Genomic DNA, 21,341 nt, shown 5'->3' on the forward strand with positions numbered 1-21,341 from the left:
TAAAGGCTAAACTAATTAAAATGAAGGAAAATGCGCAGGAAACCAATAGTGATGGAAAAAAAACTGGGACTCATATCAAAAGAGTGGAGCAGAAGGAGAAAAAAAATGACCAAACAGAAAAGGGTGAAAAAACAAAAATTCAAAAAAAGGAGGAGAGGCTTAGGAACCTTCAGAACTTCTTGAAAAGTTTGAACATCCAAATTATAGGGGTACCAGAAGGGGAAGAGGAACAGCCACCAGTGGAAAACTTATTCGAACAAATAATAAAGAAGAACTTCCCCAATCTGGCAAAGGAAATAGACTTCCAGGAAATCCAGGAACCTCAAAGAGTCCCAAAGAATTTGGACCCAAGAAGAAACACACCAAGGCACATCATCATTACATTAGCCAAGATCAAAATGAAAGAGAGAATCCTAGAAGCAGCAAGAGATAAGGGGACAGTCACCTACAAAGGAGTTCCCATCAGACTGTCAGCTGATTTCTCAAAAGAGACCTTACAGGCAAGAAGGGGCTGGAAAGAAGTATTCCACGTCGTGAAATACGAAGACCTACATCCAAGACTGCTCTATCCAGCAAAGCTTTCATTTAGAATGGAAGGACAGATGAAGTGCTTCTCAGATAAGATCAAATGCAAGGAGTTCATCATCACCAAGCCCTTATTATATGAAATGTTTAAGGGACTTACCTAAGAAAAAGAAGATAAAAAAGATGAAAAATGAAAGGACAGCAAACTCAGAGTTATTAAGAACCACACCTAAAACAAAAGCAAACTAAGAGGACAGCTAGATCAGGAGCAGAACCATAGAAATAAAGATCACATGGAGGGTTAGCAACAGGGGAGTGGGAGAAGGGGAAGGGGAAGAAGGTACAGAAAATAAGTAGCATAGACAGTAGATAGAAAATAGATGGGGGAGGGCAAGAATACTAGGGGAAATATAGAATCTAAAGAACTTGAGACACGTAGTCATAAACTAAAGGGGTGACTGGTGAGGGAGGGGTGTGCAAGGTGGAGGGGAATGAAAGGGGGAAATAGAACAACTGTAATGGCATAAGCAATAAAATATATTAAAAAATCATTTTTATATGTAAGTTTCTGTGAAGTTTATGAAGCACTTTTGTGAATATTTTGTTTGAATCTCATAATCAATCCATAGGACAGGTATTTTTAATTCATTTTACAGAGGAAAATTAGAATAAAAACCAATGGAATTCACAAAAACTTCCACTTCTAAAGCATAGTAAGAACACCTACTCTGGTTATATAACTTGTGAACTTTGCATTGGAAAGTATTTCAATTTCATTATATTTCACAAACATTTGTTGAGCAATTATTATGTATTTGCAATCTTGCTTTGGCATTAAATATTTGATTTAAAATTAAACTGTTACTGATCATTGATTTCACCTTGGGCAAATAAAAATGAGAGTGCAGAAAAGTTTGTCCTTTTGTCATCTTTAGAACTTAAGAAATCCTGGGTTCAAAGACTCAGAGAACTTGATTTCTAAGAAATACAGTCATCACCTGTCCAACCCCATATCTGATCTATAGTACCCTCAGGACAGTTCTGGTCCTGGGAGTAGAGTACATTTTAAAATAGTTTATGTATATATGCACATATCTTAAGTTCTGTCTTTTTCTCACTGTCTCGCTTCAGAGCCAACACTTGGCCTAAGACACTTGTACCTTAGATCTGCCTATGCAGCTTTTCTGGAGATTCGTATGTTTGACCATTTTTCTCATCAAAGAAGGAAGAAAATATAGAAATAATTGAACTGAAATAGACCTTAGAAATAATCCAATAAAACCTTACTTTCTTATTTTAATAGGGGTATTTTCTAATGGCTCATAGATGCAAAGAGCTTTGCATATAGTCACACAGTGAGTTAATATCAGATTTGCTAGTTGAACAATCTTTGTTTCCTTTAATATAAGATTTTTTTATCACCTGATGCTAAAGAAATTTTTTAAAGATTTTGTTTATTTTCAATGAGAGAGGAAGATCGAGAGAGAGATAAAGAGAGAAACATTGATGTGTGAGAGAAGCATTGATTGGTTGTCTCTTCTACATGCCTCACTGGGGACCTGACCACAGCCAGGCATGTGCCCCAACCAGGAATGGGACCAGCAACCTTTTGACTGAGTTAGCAAGCCAGCACTCAACTCACTGAGCCACACCTGTAAGAGCTGAATCTAAGGAAATTTTAAAAATAATATTGAGTGTAGGAAACAACTATTTTTTAAAATTTTTATTTATTGATTTGAGAGAGAAACATCAATTTGCTACTACTCCCATGTATGCATTCACTGGTTGCTTCTTGTGTGCACCCTGACAAGGGATCAAATCCATAATCTTAGCATATGGGAACAATGCTCCAACTGACTGAACTACCCGGCCAGGGCAGGAAACACTTACTTTTAAAATGCCACAGTCTCTATGCCAACAGAAGCCAGTTTCAAGATTATGAAAGCTTGTGATCTCCTGACTTACCCCAGATGTTAGGGACATCAGAGGTTAGAGAGCAAAGTTTTTCACCTGCAACCCTCAAAATAAGATTACAAATCTCTGCAGTCTCTTGGTTTTCTTTTCTTTCTTTTTGTCATTTTAAGTCAGAGATTTTATTTTTTACATTTTTTATGGTTGTTCAAGTACAGTTGTCTCCATTTCCTTCCCACCAATCCCTCCCAACCCAGCCATCCCCACCTCCCTCCATTTTGGTGTTGCCTATGTGTCCTTTATACATGTTCCTGAAAACCCCTCCCCACTTCTCCCTGTTTATCCTCTCCCACCTCCCCTCTGGTAACTGTAAGTTTGTTCTTGATTTCACTGTCTCTGGTTATATATTTTGTTGGCTTGTTTTATTTTCTAAGTAGGTTGCTCATTTGGGGGGGCATCATGAAGAAGTATCCACTCTGAGGGCAAAATTTTACACTTTTACAGATACTTTTATTTTAAAAACCAACAAAATTTTAACATTTCTTTTTTTTAATTTTTTGTGTTAACTTTTTAAAAATTTTTTATTGATTATGCTGTTACAGTTGTTCTACTCCCCCCTTCATTCCCCTCCACCCTACCCCTCTGTCCCCACCATTACCCCCCCTTTAGTTTATGTCCATGTGTCTCAAGTTCTTTAGATTCTATATTTCCCATGCTAATCTTGCCCCCCCATCTATTTTCTATCTACTGTCTATGCTTCTTATTTTCTGTACCTTCTCCCCCCTTCTCCTCCTCCCATCCCCTCCTTGAGATCTTCATTTCTATGGTTTACTCCTGATCTAGCTGTCCTCTTAGATTGCTTTTGTTTTAGGTGTGGTTGTTAATAACTGTGAGTTTGTTGTCCTTTCACTGTTCATCTTTTTTATCTTCTTTTTCTTAGATAAGTCCCTTTAACACTTCATATGATAAGGGCTTGGTGATGATGAACTCCTTGAATTTGATCTTATCTGAGAAGCACTTCATCTGTCCTTCCATTCTAAATGAAAGCTTGGCTGGATAGAGCAATCTTGGTTGTAGGTCTTTGGATTTCATGACTTGGAATACTACTTTCCAGCCCCTTCTTGCCTCTAAGGTCTCTTTTGAGAAATCTGCTGACAGTCTGATGGGGACTCCTTTGTAGGTGACTGTCCCCTTATCTCTTGCTGCTTCTAGGATTCTCTCCTTCATTTTAATCTTGGCTAATGTAATTATGATGTGCCTTGGTGTGTTTCTTCTTGGGTCCAAGTTCTTTGGGACTCTCTGAGCTTCCTGGATTTCCTTGAAGTCTATTTCCTTTGCCAGATTGGGGAAGTTCTCCTTTATTATTTGTTCAAATAAGTTTTCCACTGGTGGCTGTGCCTTTCCTTCTTCTGGTACCCCTATAATTCGTATGTTGGAGCATTTAAAGATGTCCTGGAGGTTCCTAAGACTCTCCTCATTTCTTCAAATTCTTGTTTCTTCATCCTTTTTTGTTTGGCCATTTTTTTCTTCCTTCTGGTCCACTCCCTTGATTTGAGTCCCAGTTTCCTTTCCATCACTATTGGTTTCCTGTTCATTTCCATTCATTTCAATTAGTTTAGCCTTCATATGTTCCTCTAATTTGTGACTAAAATCAACCAGTTCTGTGAGCATCCTGATCACCAGTGTTTTGAACTGTGCATCTGATATGTTGGCTATTTCTTGGTGCTTAGAGTTATCAGCTCTGATGCTTTGAGTTCTTTTTGAGCCATGTTTTGGTCTGTTGGCACCTGTTAAGTATGGCACCTGTACCATATGGGCGCTGCTGTTGCCAGGTGAGGAGCAGAGGCTTAGGTGGTTCCCGGGCCACCCAGGTCTCTGGGTTATGACGCTGTATGTGGGGGCAGGGTCAAAGAGGAGAAATGGAGTCCCCTCCCTACCACTGCTGGGCCCGCTTGGTCGGTCTGCTCACTCCTTCGCTTGGTTTATATGCACATGAGACCGAGGTAAGCCTGCTGCCTCCTGCCCTCACTGGGTCCGCCCATTTTTACTGGCTTGGTCCGCCCGATCGCTGCCACCTGCATGCCTGGGTTCGGTCCAGTCCATCGTTTTCCTGCCCCATTGCTCCCTTTGCTGCTGGCTCCAACCCTCTTACGGGTCTGGCTGAACTGTTTATTGTTGTCAGACTTCCGTATAGTACAATTTTCTGTCTTCTGGCTGCATGTTTTGTTACTAAATCTTAGTTGTCTCTAAACTTGGTTGTGTGAGAAGGCACGGCTTATCCACCTATGCCTCCATCTTGAAAATTTTAACATTTCTGACAGCATGGATGGACCTAGAAGGCTTTATGCTTAGTGAAATAAGTAGCAGAGAAGACAAATACCATATTGTTTTACTTTTACGTGAAACTTAAAGAACAATATAAACTAACAAGCAAAACTGAAACAGACACAGAGAACAGACTGATGGTTGCCACAGGGGATGATGGTTGGGGGACTGAATGCAAAAAGTGCAGGAATTGAGGAGTGCAGAGTGACAGGTACAAAATAGTTGGGGATATAAAGAACAGCATAGGATGTAGAATAAATAATATCATAAATTATATAAAAAATACATACATTTTAAAAGATACATTTTTAAAACTTCCTCCTTGTGAATTACCTTGTGGGTTTTATTTGGAGAATGCTGTATGCAGGAGAACCATGGAGGGGGGATTAATAAATATATTGGACCAGATTAGACAGTTGTGTCTGGGGAAACACATGGATGTTATTTTAGGCATGTTGAGTGTATACTGATGGTGGCATGTCTAGGGAGTTCCAATACTTAAAAAATCTTTGAAGTAAACATTTTCAATTATTTCAAACAGTCAACTTGAGATTTAAATGAAAATTCTACTCTAACATTTAACTCATGTTGTTTTTAGCATCTTCCTGTGATCCTTCTTTTCTTCTGAGCTGTGCTCTCTGCAGTGTGATCTGCTCCATTATCTCCCAGAACCACTTTGAGTACAGTGATGGGCAATTTGTAAATTTAAGAAACAGTTTTCCTGAAAACGTCAGAATTATCAACACCAGCTGGATACAGGTAAAATCAAGGTCCTCTTTAAGTAGTAAATAATTATGTGACTCATCTATTGGTCATGCCTCCCCATCCCTTTGTCCTATTTCAAAATGGCTGAAGTATTTATAAGAGTATCATTTATAACCAATCAATTAGTTATCAAATTAATTCAGTGTGTTAAAATTAAATTTAAAACATGAAATATAGCAATAGAAAGAAAAATGTCAGCCTGTTCTCTATTTCACCAGAGGGGAGAGGGAGGGAATTTCAAGGGGAAAGGGGAAGGGTTTACAGGAACAAGTGTAAAGGACACATGAACAAAACCTAAGGGGGGTGGAAATGGGAGGGAGATTGGGAGCACTGGGGGCGTGGGCTAGTATAGGAGTAAAAGACAGAAAACTGTACTTGAATAACAATTAAAATAACCTTTTTCAAAAATTCAAAAAACAAAAAAGGAAAGAAAATGTTATACTGCATCATGATAATAAGGTATTTATTTGAGAAATTTTTTCTGATTTTCACACATATAGATGGAGTGGTGGTATAAAGTGCACGTATTTTTTACTATAGTACAATACATGGTCAGATAACGTGTACCATAGTAGCCTGTCTTATACCATCATAAAAACTAAAATCCTATGTGCATCATAAGGTCATTAGACGTTCAACCTGGAAAAGACCCTGGTGAAAAAACTGTCAACTCTCCATTTCCTAGAACAGGATCTATCACTCACAGATATGATACATATTTTCCAAAGTAACCTAGCCAATACAAAGAATGAGCTACACCTGGAATCTAGATGTCTCAATATTCTATATAGTTTGCTATAGGCTACCAGCCTGAATAAATCATTTCAGTGCCTACCAAGGGTATTATTAAATCATGAAGGTACTGGCTAAAGCAAAGTCAATACACTCTGGGATTGGGAATGCCCAATGAATAAGGGGAAAATGTGCACATTCTTCAGGGTATAGGATTCTCTCCTTCATTTTAATCTTGGCTAATTTAATGCTGATGTGCCTTGGTGTGTTTCTTCTTGGGTCCAAGTTCTTTGGGACTCTCTGAGCTTCCTGGATTTCCTGGAAGTCTATTTCCTCTGCCAGAATGGGGAAGTTCTCTTTTATTATTTGTTCAAATAAGGTTTCAACTCGTGACTCTTCCCCTTCTGGTACCCCTATAATTCGAATGTTGGAACGTTTAAAGATGTCCTGGAGGTTCCTAAGCTTCTCCTCATTTTTTTGAATTCTTGTTTCTTCATTCTTTTGTGTTTGATCATTTTTTTCTTCCTTCTGGTCCACTCCCTTGATTTGAGTCCCAATCTCCTTTCCATTACTATTGGTTTCCTTTGTATTACCATTCATTTCAATTAGTTTACCTCCCATATGTTTCTCTAATTTGCGACTAAAATCAACCAGTTCTGTAAGGATCCTGATAACCAGTGTTTTGAACTGTGCATCTGAAAGATTGGCTATTTCTTCATCGCTTAGATCGATCGGTGCTGGGGCTCTGAGTTGTTCTAGAGCCATTTTTGGTCTATTCGCGCCATTAAGTAAGCGGAGCGAGCCTTAATTGTTTACCTGGACCGGGCGACCCAGGTCGCTGGTTTGTGACCCTGTGTGTGTGGGCGTGGTCAGAGAGGGAGCAATGGCGGTCCTCTCCACTAGCCCAGTCCGTCCAGTCACACCACTTGCCCCGGGCCTGTTTATCTGATCGGAATTGTGCGAGCCTGCTGCCCCGATCAGGCTCCCCTCCTCACTGGTTTATCCGCATGCAGATGTGTTACCCACCGCAGACAGCCCGCCGTGCCTCATCTCAGTGTGCTCCTGTAGCTAGCCCGAGATCTGCGCCTTCGGCTGCTCGCCCACCACCTGTTCGCGCACCACCCGTTCGAGGATTTTTTCTTGCCAACCTGCTCCGCTGCTGGCTTCGCTCCTCTTACCGGTTTAGCTGAGCATTTAGTTGTCTTTGGACTCCGTATTGTCGATTTTCTGTGTGGCTTGGTTGTGTTTATTGTTGTTAAAAATAGTTGTCCTTAGATTTGGTTGTGCACAGAGGCAAGGTGGTTCCATCTACACCTCCATCTTGGCGGAAGTCTCCTGATTTTCATTTTAAAGTTTATTTTTTCCTTCTGTTCGCCTTGTTCCCATTTCTTATTGTTATTATTTCTCCTCCATCTATCCTCTCAAAATTGTTTTTCTTTCCTTTTGTCATTTCATAGTCTTTTTTCTTTCTTAAAATGTTCTTATTCTTTTTCAACTCCTATTAATGTTTGCCTGAGGAATTCTAATCTTTTGCAACAGCATGCATGGAACTGGAGACTAATATACTAAGTGAAATAAGCCAGTTGGTGACAGACAAATTGCATATGATCTCACTTATAAGAGGAATCTAATGAACAAAAGAAACTAGTGAGCAGAATAGAACCAGAGACATAGCATCATGGAATAGACTGCAGCTGGTGAAGGGGAGGAGGAAGGTGGATACTGTTTGAAAGAAGGAAAGGGGATTAATCAAAGGACATATAGAAAGGACCCATGGAGATAAACAACAGTGTGGGATTTGAATACAGAAGTGGGGGTGCAGGCTGGGTGAAGGTGGGCTACAGGGAAACATAGGGACAACTGGAACAGCATAAACAATCACAGAAAATGTGCTGAAAGTCATCCAGCTAAAGTCAGAGCCAGAATTTGAACTCAGGAGTTTGACTGCAAGCTGGTGATTTTCATCATGATATTTATTGCTTTCTGTCCTTCCACTTCTGAAATTATCTCAGATCTAATATCATTTCTTAAAGGTAATGAAAGAAAACAAAGAAACTATATGAAAATGTTAACCATTATTATCTCTGAGTAGTGAGGTTATCAGTGATCTCTTAAAAAGTTAATCCATACTAAAGGCAAATTCCTTTTACAGGGAAAACAATTTATGTGGAAAAAAAAATATGAGTCAGGCGTTGGGCTATACTTTTAGGCCAGCCAGCCTCTTAGAAGCCTAAGTATCACAACACCAGTTCTGAGCAATAAGTCATTTACACCCCTTCTCTACATATGAGCCCTTTCAGGGGTTCAAGGATGTCTATGGGGGTACAAGCTTGAGTCAGAAAACACTTGAAATTGAATTTATACTTGATACCTACTTTTCTCCTCCTCCCAAGCCTCAGCAATTTCACTGACTAGGGTAAAAATGATGTATGTTCCTTGAGATTTTATCTATTTAAACCTCACTGGACTAACACAGAAATGTATTTCATTAAAAAAAGATAACCTCTGACCCGGCTGCCCCAGCTCAGTGGATTGAGTACCAGCTTGTGAACCAAAGACTTGCTGGTTCGATTCCCAGTCAGGGCACATTCCTAGGTTTCAGGGTAGGTACCCAATAGGGGTGTATGAGGGGCAACCACACATTTATGTTTCTCTTTCTTTCCTTCTCCCTCCTTTCCCCTCTGTCTAAAAATATATAAAATCTTCTTTAAAAAATATAAAATCTTCTTTAAAAAACTGGCTTATTTCACTTAGTATATTAGTCTCCAGTTCCATGCATGCTGTTGCAAAAGATTAGAATTCCTCAGGCAAACATTAATAGGAGTTGAAAAACTTCTTTAAAATATTAGTTGAGACCAGTATTGTTAAGGAGATTACAAAAATTTATCCTTTTTTGAACCTTTCCTCCAGTCTCCAGGTTTTCAGTCCTCAGTACCCCACTTCCTCACTCTGCAATTCCACTGAGTTGTGACCACAAAGTGCTGAGTTCATTCACTTCTATCTATTCCTAGAAAGCATTTCCACAAAGAAAAGGATATTAAATAAAGTTCTCATACTTGCAGTACATATATCCATAGAAGGAAAACATTTATTGACACATAAAACGACAACCCAATATACTTTTGTGCACCTTGGTCTCCATGGTTCGTCCACTTCTCCCACTGTATCCTACCTGCTGTTCCTTCCATCTATCTGTTTCTTTGTCCCTGTCTGTCTGTCTGTCTCTCTCTCTCTCTCACAGATCGCAAATATAACCATACACACACACAAATACCCGAAGACTTTTCTGTTAATATTTAATATTTATATGTCTGTATCATTCATGTGTTCATTTGAACCTTACCATCAGTAATTATTATATTTAGGTTACAGATGAGGATCTGGGTATGGACAGTAGCAGAGTATAAAGAATAGCAGATAAATGTGTGAAGTGAAACTTGGGAAACTTTCTTTAATGGAGGTTGTGTGCTCACTGGAGGGAATGGGGAGATGATATGAGAGGGCAGGTCAGAGAAGGCATTCCTGGGAAGAGGGTGAAGTGGGAAGGAAATGAAAAAGCCCCCCAGGGGCGGCCTGCTGAGTTGTAGATGACAATACATCAGGAGCCGAAGGGTCTGCTCTTCCATCACACAGGAACAAAGCAGAGCTGGTAAGGAGGGGGCACAGAAGCAAATCCATTGACAACTGGGGTGATGTCGATGTCCTTTGGGTTGACCACAGGCTTCAAGGTAAATTTCTGTAAAATGGTGGTGAGCAATAAAAACAGCTCCATGTGGGCCAGGCCCTCTCCTGCACACATCCATTTTCCTGAAAATGACACACACACAGAGTAGATATTCCTTGAACACTCATTTTCTGGATGCCAAAAAGAGAATGTGCAGAAATTATATGATTAATGGTTGAATGGGAGGATGGAAGTCAGAATAGTTGGAAAAAACAGATGGGAAAAGGGTGGACATATATCCAATCCACCTAACATCCTATCCACCTTATCCAAAAAGGGACCCTTCTCTTTTTTTACAGATTTTATTTATTTATCTTTAGAGGTGAAGGGAAGGAGAGAAGGAGAGAAATATCATTGTATGGTTGCCTCTCATGAGTCACCTGCTGGGAACTGGCCTGCAACCCAGGCATGTGCCCTGACTGGGAATCAAACCGCGATTATGTGGTTTGCAGGCCCGTGCTCAATCCACTGAGCTACACAAGCCAGGGAGGGACCCTTCTTTCAACACGTATTTATTTAGTATCAGCACTGTGCCAAATATTTCATTTAGTGTTCCACAGTGTAACTTTATTTAAGTGTCTATCACTCTTTTTGTAGAAACACACATACATTGATTGTACTTTCTGTTCCTAGTATGATGTTTCATGATCCTTCTTCACATCCTCTGCTCTTGCTCTAAGTATACCTACTCTTCATCAATTTCCAACACACCCTGAAGTTCTGAGTTCTATATAGAACAGTTGCCCATATTTTTAAGTATATTTTATTGATTATGCTATTACACTTGTCCCAGTTTTTCCCCTTTATCCCCATATGCCCTGTAACCCGCTCTGTCCAGCAACCACCACCTTAGTCATGTCCATGAGTGTTGTACATATAAGTTCTTTCACGTCTCCATTTCCTGTTCTATTCTTAACCTCTCTATTGTGTGACCACCAATTATACTTCTTATTCCCTGTACCTTTATCTCTCATTCTCCACTCATCCCCTCCCCACTCATATCCTTCCCTGTGACCCCCATTTTTGTGATTCTGTGCCTGTTCTAGTTGTTTGCTTAGTTTGTTTTTAGGCTCAGTGGTTGATAGTTGTGAGTTTCTTGTTATGTTACTGTTCATAGTTTTGGTCTTTTTCTTCTATAAGTCCCTTTAACATTTCATATATTAAGGGCTGGGTGATGATGAACTCCTTTAACTTGACCTTATCTGGGAAGCACTTCACCTGCCCTTCCATTCTAAATGACAGCTTTGCTGGATAGAGCAATCTAGGTTGTAGGTCCTTGCTTTTCATGACTATGAATACTTGTTTCCAGCCCCATCTTGCCTGTAAGGTCTCTTTTGAGCAATCAGCTGATAGTCTTATGGGAACATTCTAGGTAACACTTTCCTTTTCTCTTGCTACTTTTAAGATTCTCTTCTTATCTCTAATCTTGTGTAATTTAATTATGATGTGTCTTGCTGTGTTTCTCCTTAGACCCAACTTCTTTAGGACTCTGTGAGCTTCCTGGACTTCCTGGAAGTCTATTTCCTTTGTAAGACTGGGGAGGTTTCCTTCATTACTTTTTCAAATAAATTTTCAATTTCTTGGTCTTCCTCTTCTCCTTCTGGCACCCATACAATATGGATGTTGGAATGTTTAAAGTTGCCCCAGAGGGTCCTCAGCCTCTCCTTATTTTTTTGAATTCTTGTTTTTTCATTCTTTCTGGTTGAATGTTTATTTCTTCCTTCTGCTCTAAATTGTTGATTTGAATCCCAGTTTCCTTCTCCTCACTCTCAGTTCTGTGTATATTTTTTCTTTATTTCACTTCACATAGGTTTCACTTTTTTTATTTGCTGTTCATAGTCAATCATTTCTGTGAGTATCCTAATTATCAGTATTTTGAACTCTTCATCTGATAGGTTGGATATCCCTTCATTTTAGTTCTTTTTCTGGGGTTTTGATCTGTTCTTTCATTTGGGCCATATTTCTTGGTCTCAGTGCACCTGCTAAGGTGTAAGGGGCAGAGTTTAGATATTCCCCAGTGTGAGGTAACCAGGTCACTGCATTGTGGCACTGTATGTGGGTAAGTGGTCAGAGAGGAAACAGTGCTGCTTCCTTGGCTCTCTGTGGCTTTCAGTCACTTCCCCCACTGCCCACAAGCAAATTGTCCCTTTTGGTGCTGATTCCCTCCCTGGTGGGTGGGTTTGTGTACATTCTAGGACCTTGTGGGTCTGTCCAATGAACTCTCATGTGAGGCTGTGAGTATCTGCCCTTGCAGCAAATGCCCTCCAGTTTTTATAGGCAGATATTTTGATGCTTTCTTTTCCCACACTGGAACCCTGGGTTGCATGGTCTGTCTCACTTCCCAGTTCTTCCACCTGGTTTATCTGCACACAAATATGGGACTGCCTGGTCCACCAGTCATCACCTTGCCTTCCCTGGTCCACCAGCTGCAGCCTCTCTTACCTGGTCTTCTGCTGCTGCCTTGCCACTTGTCCTCTCCACCCCTGCTTGCTGGTCTCTGCCTTTCTGCCATTTGGAATGAATACTTTTTTCCTTAACTCCTCATTTTTAAAATTTCAATACAGGCTGATTTTTCTGGCAGTTCTGGTTGTTTTCTGTTTTTAAATTTGTTGTCCTTCTTTTGGTTGTTGAAGGAGACAGAGTGTATCTACCTATGCCTCCATTTTGGCCAGAAGTAGAAAAAATGTTAAAACTAGAAAAAATCATCACTGCAATAAATCAACTCAGGGTTCTTAATTCAGTCAAGTTGTATCAATTAATGCTAAAACTATTGGCTGAATAATTGGAAAGCATGATATTCACAAAGCCCTTCATTAATAAAATTCCATACTATGGAATTTTATTAATGAAGTGTGAAAAACAGAGCCTCTGCCATGGACAGATGTGGCAAATACCACTTTATCAGGTGAGGAACATAGCATAGACAATAATGGGGTAAGTTACATCATGTGTCCGAAACACCATCCCCCGAAATGAATCCCAGTGGGACACATACAGCACCTATGTAGGTTTGTTGCCAAGAGTGTAAGGGGAATCTGAGACTTCCGCCAAGATGGAGGCATAGGTGGATGTGCCGTGCCTTCTCACACAACCAAGTTTAGAGATAACTAAATATTAGCAACAGAAAACACAGCCAGAACACGGAAAATTGAACTTTTCGGAAGTCCGTTAACAACAAATTCTTCAGTCTGACCGGTAAGGGGCGAAACCAGCGGCTGTTGAAGCGGGATTGCACAGGTCTCGGTCAGCCGGACTCAGGCGCGGAATCCAGACGCGCAGAATCCAGGTGCAGGGTTGGAACTAGTGAGGGACCGAGCGAGCCACCAGGCCAGCGACCGCGGGGGAGACAGCGGGAGAGTGGTGCTGCGTATTGACTGTGGTCGCGCATTTGTGTGTGGGCGGATGGGAGAGGGAGTGGGCCGTTGGACTGGGGCCGGGCGGGTCCCCGCGGCAAGTGGCAGGGAGAGCACCGCCATTTCCCTGCTCTGACCCCACCTCCACATACAGCGTCATAACCCAGCGACTCTGAGTGGCCCGGCCCAGGTAAACCACCTAAGACGCTAATCCTCACCCAGATGTGAGAAACAGCAGAGGGGGCCGCCATTTCCCCGCTCTGACCACGTCCCCACATACAGCGTCACAACCCAGCGACCTGGGAGTCCAAGGTACCGCTTCTCACAATTAAAGGGCCAGACAGACCAAAAATGGCGCAAGAAGATCTCAAAGCCCCAGAGCCTATAGATATAAGCAATGAAGAAATAGCAAAACTCTCAGACGCACAGTTTAAAACACTGGTCATCAGGATCCTCACAGAACTGGTTGATTATACCGACAAATTAGACAAACATATGAAGGCGAAACTAATTGAAATGAATGGAATTGCGCAGGACACCAATAGCAATGAAAAGGAAACTGGGACTCAAATCAATGGAGTGGACCAAAAGAAAGCAAATAATGGCCAAACAGAAAAGAGTCAAGAAGCAAGAATTCAAAGAAATGAGGAGAGTCTTAGGAACCTCCAGGACATCTTTAAACGCTCCAACATCCGAATTATAGGGGTACCAGAAGGGGGAAAGGCACAGCCACCAGTGGAAAACTTATTTGAACAAATAATAAAGGAGAATTTCCCCAATCTGGCAAAGGAAATAGACTTCCAGGAAATCCAGGAAGCTCAGAGAGTCCCAAAGAACTTGGACCGAAGAAGGAACACACCAAGGCACATCATCATTACATTAGCCAAAATTAAAATGAAGGAGAGAATCCTAGAAGCAGCAAGAGCTAAGGGGACAGTCACCTACAAAGGAGTCCCCATCAGACTGTCAGCAGATTTCTCAAAAGACACCTTACAGGCAAGAAGGGGCTGGAAAGAGGTATTCCAAGTCATGAAATCTAAAGACCTACAACCAAGATTGCTCTATCCAGCAAAACTTTCATTTAGAATGGAAGGACAGATAAGGTGCTTCTCAGATAAGATCAAATTCAAGGAGTTCATCATCACCAAGCCCTTATTATATGAAATGTTAAAGGGACTTATCTAAGAAAAAGAAGATAAAGAAACATGAACAGTGAAAGGACAACAAACTCACAGTTATTAACAACCACACCTAAAACGAAAGCAAACTAAAAGGACAGCTAGATCAGGAGTGGAAACATAGAAATGAAGATCTCAAGGAGGGTTAGCAACAGGGGAGTGGGAGGAGGAGAAGGGGGGAGAAGGTACAGAAAATAAGTAGCATAGACAGTAGATAGAAAATAGATGGGGGGGGCAAGAATAGCATGGGAAATATAGAATCTAAAGGAATTGAGACACATGGTCATAAACTAAAGTGGGGATAACGGTGGGGATGGGGGGTAGGGTAGAGGGGAATGAAGAGGGGAATAGAACAACTGTAACAGCATAATCAATAAAAAAAATTTAAAATTAAAAAAAAAGAGTGTAACGGGAATCTAATCTCTAGAAAACAGCCACACAAAACCACCCTGAGGAGTATTTTCCATGACTACTGGCCTAGACCCTTCACAAAGTTATATGTATTGAAAGGAAAGAAAGAGCAAAAGGAACAGATAACAGGACACTAAAAGGAAAAGATAACCAAATTTCATGCTTCTTTCTTGCCTGGAAACTGAGTTGTCAAGAATGGAAAACTATAAATAATATTCTAGGAAAATTGTGGAAATTAAATATAGGCTGTATGTTAGATAATATTCTTTTATCAATAATATCCTTTGAGTATGAATGCTATTATTTTCCCATATACAAAAATCACTGATAGTGGGATAAGTAAACTCAAATATTGAGATAGTGATTGATAAAAAGACAAATACAACAGTAAATCTATAAATGATTTATATATTATTATCTATGCATATGTTTTAGATTAAAATTTTTTATCATGTAAAGTTGAGGAAAAATTCCCACAAGTTTGTCATATAAAAGGTCTGCAACTATAGGTTTAAAATTATTCCCTTGTGTATGTGTGTGTATACTTATATAAATATGTGTGTGTGTATGTATCCTCACTTGAGGATATTTTTCCATTGATTTTTAGAGAGAGATAGAGATCAATGTGAGACAGAGAAACATCAGTTGCTTGTTCCCATACAAACCCTGACTGGGCATGAAACCCACAGCTTTAAGGTCTTTGGGAGCTATCCCAAACCAATGGAGCTATCCAGCCAGGGCTTCCATGTATATTTTCAAACCAATAATATGTGAAATTTTTCAAGACACCAAAAAATACAAAGGCCAGTGTGTTTCCATCAAGTGCTGCTCAAATAACTGAATACTCATAAAGAGATACAAGAAGCAGGACCAGTACTTCACACCATAAGTCAAAATTTACCTGAATAGATCAATAATGTACATGTAAGTGCTAAAACTAGAAACTTTCGGAAATAGATAATGGTCAATCTTTGAGATCCTGTTTTGGCAATATTCTTTAGATAGGACCCCCCCTCCCAAAAAAAAGCACAAATTAGCCTCACATCATTGCAAAGTGTTCTGTGGATAGTCTTAGATATCGACAAATAATGAGCCATGCATTTCAAATACATGACTAAGTGGCCACAAGAAGAAGAGAAGAAGACAGTCAAAATAAACCCATCATGGCACATTTCTCACATACGTGGGTGAATCTAACATACCTAAGATCAGAAATATGACAAGAAAATTTTGAAGAGGAAAAATTGTAGACCAAAATATTCTTTATCAATATAAATAATAGAAGTGCTGAACAATATGTAGCAAATCAAATCTGGCTGAGTATGTATACTTAGAAAATGAACATTAAGTGGGAGAAGTGAGTCCAATATACAACTATTCCAAAATATGCAGAGAATTGATATCAAAATAGTACATACACAGTCATGGCAAAAAAAATCAGGAGAATAAGAAAAGATGGCAAAGTTTCCAATCTAATGAAGAATATCTACCACCCTGGCTGGTGTGGATTGAGCGCTGACCTGCAAACCAAAGGGTCGCAGGTTTGATTCCCAGTCAGGGCACTTGCCTGGGCTGTGGACCAGGTCCCCAGTAGGGGGCGCCTAAGAGGCAACCACACACTGATGTTTCTCTCCCTCTGTTTCTCTCTTCCTTCTCCTCTCTTTAAAAATAAATAAAATCTAAAAGAACCCCAATGTCTATGAAAATGTACATAAAACGTCATTCTGAATAGTAAGGTGTTAAACCTCCTCTTTCCTGAAAACCAGAGATAAGAAATAAACAAAGACATTAGCTCAGATAACAAGATAATATATTTAGAATTTACAGATTAATCTAGAGACAAATTATCAGCAATGATTTTAAATTTATCAAGGTTGCTGTATATAAGGTCACGAAAATATCAAAATCCATTATATTTCTAAGTAGTAGATTTTAAAAATGGAAAAGAAATTTAAACATTTATAATAACAATAGTAATGCTAAATACCTATGAAAAAGCAAACGAAAGATTTGCAAGCCATTGCCCAAACTGCTACAAAACTATTCAGAAATTTTGAAAAGTTCCCAACCCCCAACTAGGAGCATATACCATATCTATCAAGTGAAAGATTCAATGTTTCATGATGTTAAGAATTCCAAATGAACTAATGTAACCCTGATAAAAATTTCAGCAGGTTGTTTTGGTAAATTGACAAACTGACAGTAATATTCATTTAGAAATGTAAGCAGCTAAAATTAGCCAAAAAATACTAAAGATGCAGAACAACCCTGACTGGTGTGTCTTATTTGGTTGGGTGTCATTCTGCAAAGCAAAATTCCTCTGGTTCAATTCCTGGTCAAGGCACATGCCTCTGATGAGGGTTTGGTCCCTGGTCTGGGAGTGTAGGCAATGAGTTGAAGTTTCCCTCTCACATCAATGTTTCTGTCCTTCTCTTCCTCCCTCCCTTCTCTCCTCTCTAAAGATAATCAGATTTAAAAAGGAGCAGAACAAATCTTGAAGACCTACAGTGCCAGGTGTCCAAACCTATTATAAAAGTTCATAGTCTAAACTGGAAACCACACACAGTCCATCAAGCAGCCACATGTCTGATTTCTGCACTTCTCTCACCTTTGTTGGAGGATGAAACCCATACTGTGAAAATGGGAACTTCAAGATCACTGAGGTCAGTATAAGAGAAAAAATTCTTACCTTGGGGATGAAGTAGTTTCTGAATTTAATGTCACAAGTCACCGAATGTGGGAGGATGCTGTGGACAAAGTCCATGTATCTCTGGGTCTCGTGCACCATGGCATCTGTGTAGGGCATGGAGCTCCTGTCCTGCATGAGGGGTTACAGTCTCTGCCAACCACACGGTCAATCTCTTCCTGGACTTTAGCTGTAAGACACAAGTAAGACTGATGGGAAAAGGGAAAAATGCATACCAGAATTACATACTGATCCAAGGAACATGAACCATTATGAAGATGTCTGAACATTATTATAAACATCAGTTATATGCCCAGAAATACACCTAGCCAAAGAGTGATAATTGCTGGAGTAGATACATGTAACTCCTCTACAGAGTAGGCTTAAGATATATTACTCATATCTTAATATATCTTAATGTAGGGTAATATAATATTACCCTACATATCAGCATATATGATAATATAAACAGAAATGATGAGATGTTACAAAATATAAGCTGAATATAAGTCAAGAAATTATCATTTTTACAGGAACAAACCAGGAAATCAAATATTAATTTTATATCAAAGTAATATGTGGGTTGAAAAACTTAATGACAATGTGTGTTTTGTGTGTGTGTTGTTGTTTGTGCATGTGTATGACTTGTAATGATACTCTCTTCATCCTCCAACTTGACAGTGTTACCAATGTAAACATTCTAGCAGTTTCTCCTGAAATGTATGTTCAGTTTGTAAAGAAAGATTCACTCTCTATTTCGTACTCACCTTTTTTGACAATGTCTGATTTCCTGGTATGGAAGGTGAGAGTTTACTTCTCCAAACCCACCTCATGGAAATACACACACACACACACACACATTCCTCTTACTCCATATCCGCCCCCATATCCACTCCCCCCCACCTAGTTTGGTAGATTTTAACACCATTATGACTACATAAACAATCCATGATTTTCTTTCACTTTTGGCATTTTTTTTGGACTTACCCATGATTATTTCATTCAATTCATAATTTTCTGTACCTCAATTTTAATTATTTCTAAATTCTGAGGTCAATATTTGCAACTTGTAATAATAATGTTCTATTATTAGGACCTCTCAGATAATCAATCACTTGTTCTTGGTGTCTCCTTTCACACTTGCATTATCTCCCTAATCATTTTGAAGTGGATAGTTTCCAGGCTTGATGTTGACAACTTCCTTGCCAATTTCATTCTCTTTTGAGCCCTCCTGATTCCTGAGCCCATGGCTTCCTCTGACAGGACGTCAGACATTTGGATGACAAGAGAGAAGTAGGGGTAAAGTTTCTGTCACACGTACAGGTCTGAGACTATGCCCTTTTTATTCACACACAGTTTCACAGTTGCTCTTGAGAAATTGAGAAATCTGAGGGTGCTCTGAATCTCTCCTTACACATGACATGATGTAGTTCTCTGGGACTTTTCGTGATTTTCTTTTTAATCCTGGTGTTCTAAAATTCTATGATTCTCTGTCTTGGGTTGGATGTTTCCTTTTTCATTCACCCACACAGCAAACTGTAGAAGTTTTTCCTCCAGAGCTGTTCACTCTCTGCAGGTATTTTTAAATCTGGCTGCTGACTTTCAGGAAGCGGGATGGAGAAAGAAGCTAAGAGTCTCTGTATTCAAGAAAGAGATTCTTCCTGAACCTTTCTTTTCAGCCCTACACCTCACTCTTTCCCTGTCACTGTCCAGTGTCCCTGAGTGTAGGGTTCTCAGGTTCCATTTCTCCATAGGGTAAACCTCCCTCATTGTGTTGGGCAAAAACAGTTACTTGATAAAAGAAGCTGTCAAAGGGGCCTGGGCAGGGAGAGCTACCTTTTCACTCTGTGTCTACTGGTTGACCCTTTGTTGACCCTTGGTACTTCTAAATACCAAAATGTACAGGGATGCAGGGACACACAAATAACTTTTCCTCTTCATGTATCTTCCTCTTCTGACACCAAGGTTACAATTTCATCCTGTCTATCAAGTTCCTTATCTCTCCTTAATATGCTCTCTGTGTTTGAGAAATTTGTTGGATTTTTGTTGGCTGTTTCCTGACCTCCTCAAATCTAGCTTTAAAATACTAGTTCTCATTTGTAATAGTTTATAATCTTTTGAGTGGGATTTTAACACTGGACAAAATAATGTATATTTTTAAACTGCTATGCATTACCATACTGTTTAAAAGTAAATTTCTGACAGTAACCAGAGTGGAGGGGGGAGGGATAATAGAGGATAAAAGAAGAAGAAGACATCAAGAAACATATATAATGGACGCATGGACAAAGCAAAACGGGGTAGGTTCAAGGGTGGGAGGCAGAGATGGGTGGGGTATGTAGCATGGTGAGGTGAAATGGACACAACTGTACTTGAAAAACCACAAAAATTTTAAAATGTAAATTTCTGACATAAAATGCTTTGTACAAGATCAAATTATTGACCTCCCTGGCCCAAATTCTTATTTTGGCAATCACTACCATTATGGATACACACTTTTGAAGTAACAAAATTGCTTTATTTTTCCCTAATAAAATTTAGTTATTTTATTTTATTAATTTTATCACTAGTTTTAATTTTTTAATTTTTATTATTGTATTGTTATTCAAGTACATTTGTCTCCATTTTCACCCCACTACACCCTCCCCCCACCCATCCCTGCCTCCCACCCTCAAAGCCACCCCTTTCGCTTTGTCCATGTCTCTTTCACACATGATCCTTGATGGCCCCTCCACTATCACCCATTTTCCCTCTCCTTAAGCCCCTCTGATTACTGATAGATTGAAATAAAGAACAAATAATAAAATTCTATTACACAACATCTTTTTTTCTAATCATCACCCAAGGATATTTTTTAAAAATTGCTTTTAGAGAGAAAGAAAAGGAAAGAGACAGAGAGAGAAACATCAATTAGTTGTCTTCTCAAACATGACCCAACTGGGGATTGAACCCACAACCTGGGTATTGTAGGGAATACAATACTGTATCATGAAAATGTAGCTCAGCACTCACATGGAAAACCAGTGGGGACTGAGTTGGCATGAAGGACCATGCACGTGGAGAGTTTTTCTCATGGCGAATCAGGCCTGCATTGTACATAGGCCACTATGAGGCTTGCTTTTGCTAAAACTCCCTCACCCTAAATTGAGGCTCAGGTGCTTACTACAGCTTCCTACAATGTGAGCTAAATCTCCCAAGTATGGAGTGTTAATGATCCAACCACCATTCCCTTTACATTTGCAAATCTCCTCTTTCTTTCATGTAATTAGCAACATCCCCTCCTTTGTTGTCTGTAAAAGGTAACCACCTACTGGGAAACTGTGCACAGTAAATGAGGACTACCCCCCATGTAATGAACCCAGGAAAACAGTTAAAGCCTGTCAAAGTGGGGGTCAGGGGACCCTTTCTCTCTGACTCAGACAATGGCCATGCCATCCTTTTTTTCCCCACAGAATTTCTATAGTCCGTGTGTATTGGTTCATTAGCAGCCGTGACATACACAGATCCTGCTGGCCAGCATCCATCACAGGATATGAGCTCTGACTGGGACTTGAACCTGTGATCATTCTGCCTGTGTAATGATGCTTCATTCAACCAACAGAGCCACTTTAGCGAGGGCTCACAAATCTTAAGACTAAAGACTAACACTATTCTTAAAAACCTAACTTTTTAGAATATTTTCTAGACTGTGGAATTTATCTTACACAGCCTAACTAAATTACTTGGATTTT

At 39.7% G+C, this 21,341-nt stretch overlaps 1 pseudogene; it reads right to left on the minus strand.

Annotated features, from left to right (window-relative positions):
• Window positions 1-21,341, minus strand: part of LOC128627199 (cytochrome P450 2C42-like) — a 51,664-nt pseudogene that overhangs the window by 8,399 nt on the left and 21,924 nt on the right.

The sequence above is a fragment of the Artibeus jamaicensis genome, unplaced genomic scaffold (genome assembly GCF_021234435.1).
Source record: "Artibeus jamaicensis isolate MK-2021 breed Jamaican fruit bat unplaced genomic scaffold, CSHL_Jam_final contig_332, whole genome shotgun sequence".
NCBI lineage: Eukaryota > Metazoa > Chordata > Mammalia > Chiroptera > Phyllostomidae > Artibeus > Artibeus jamaicensis.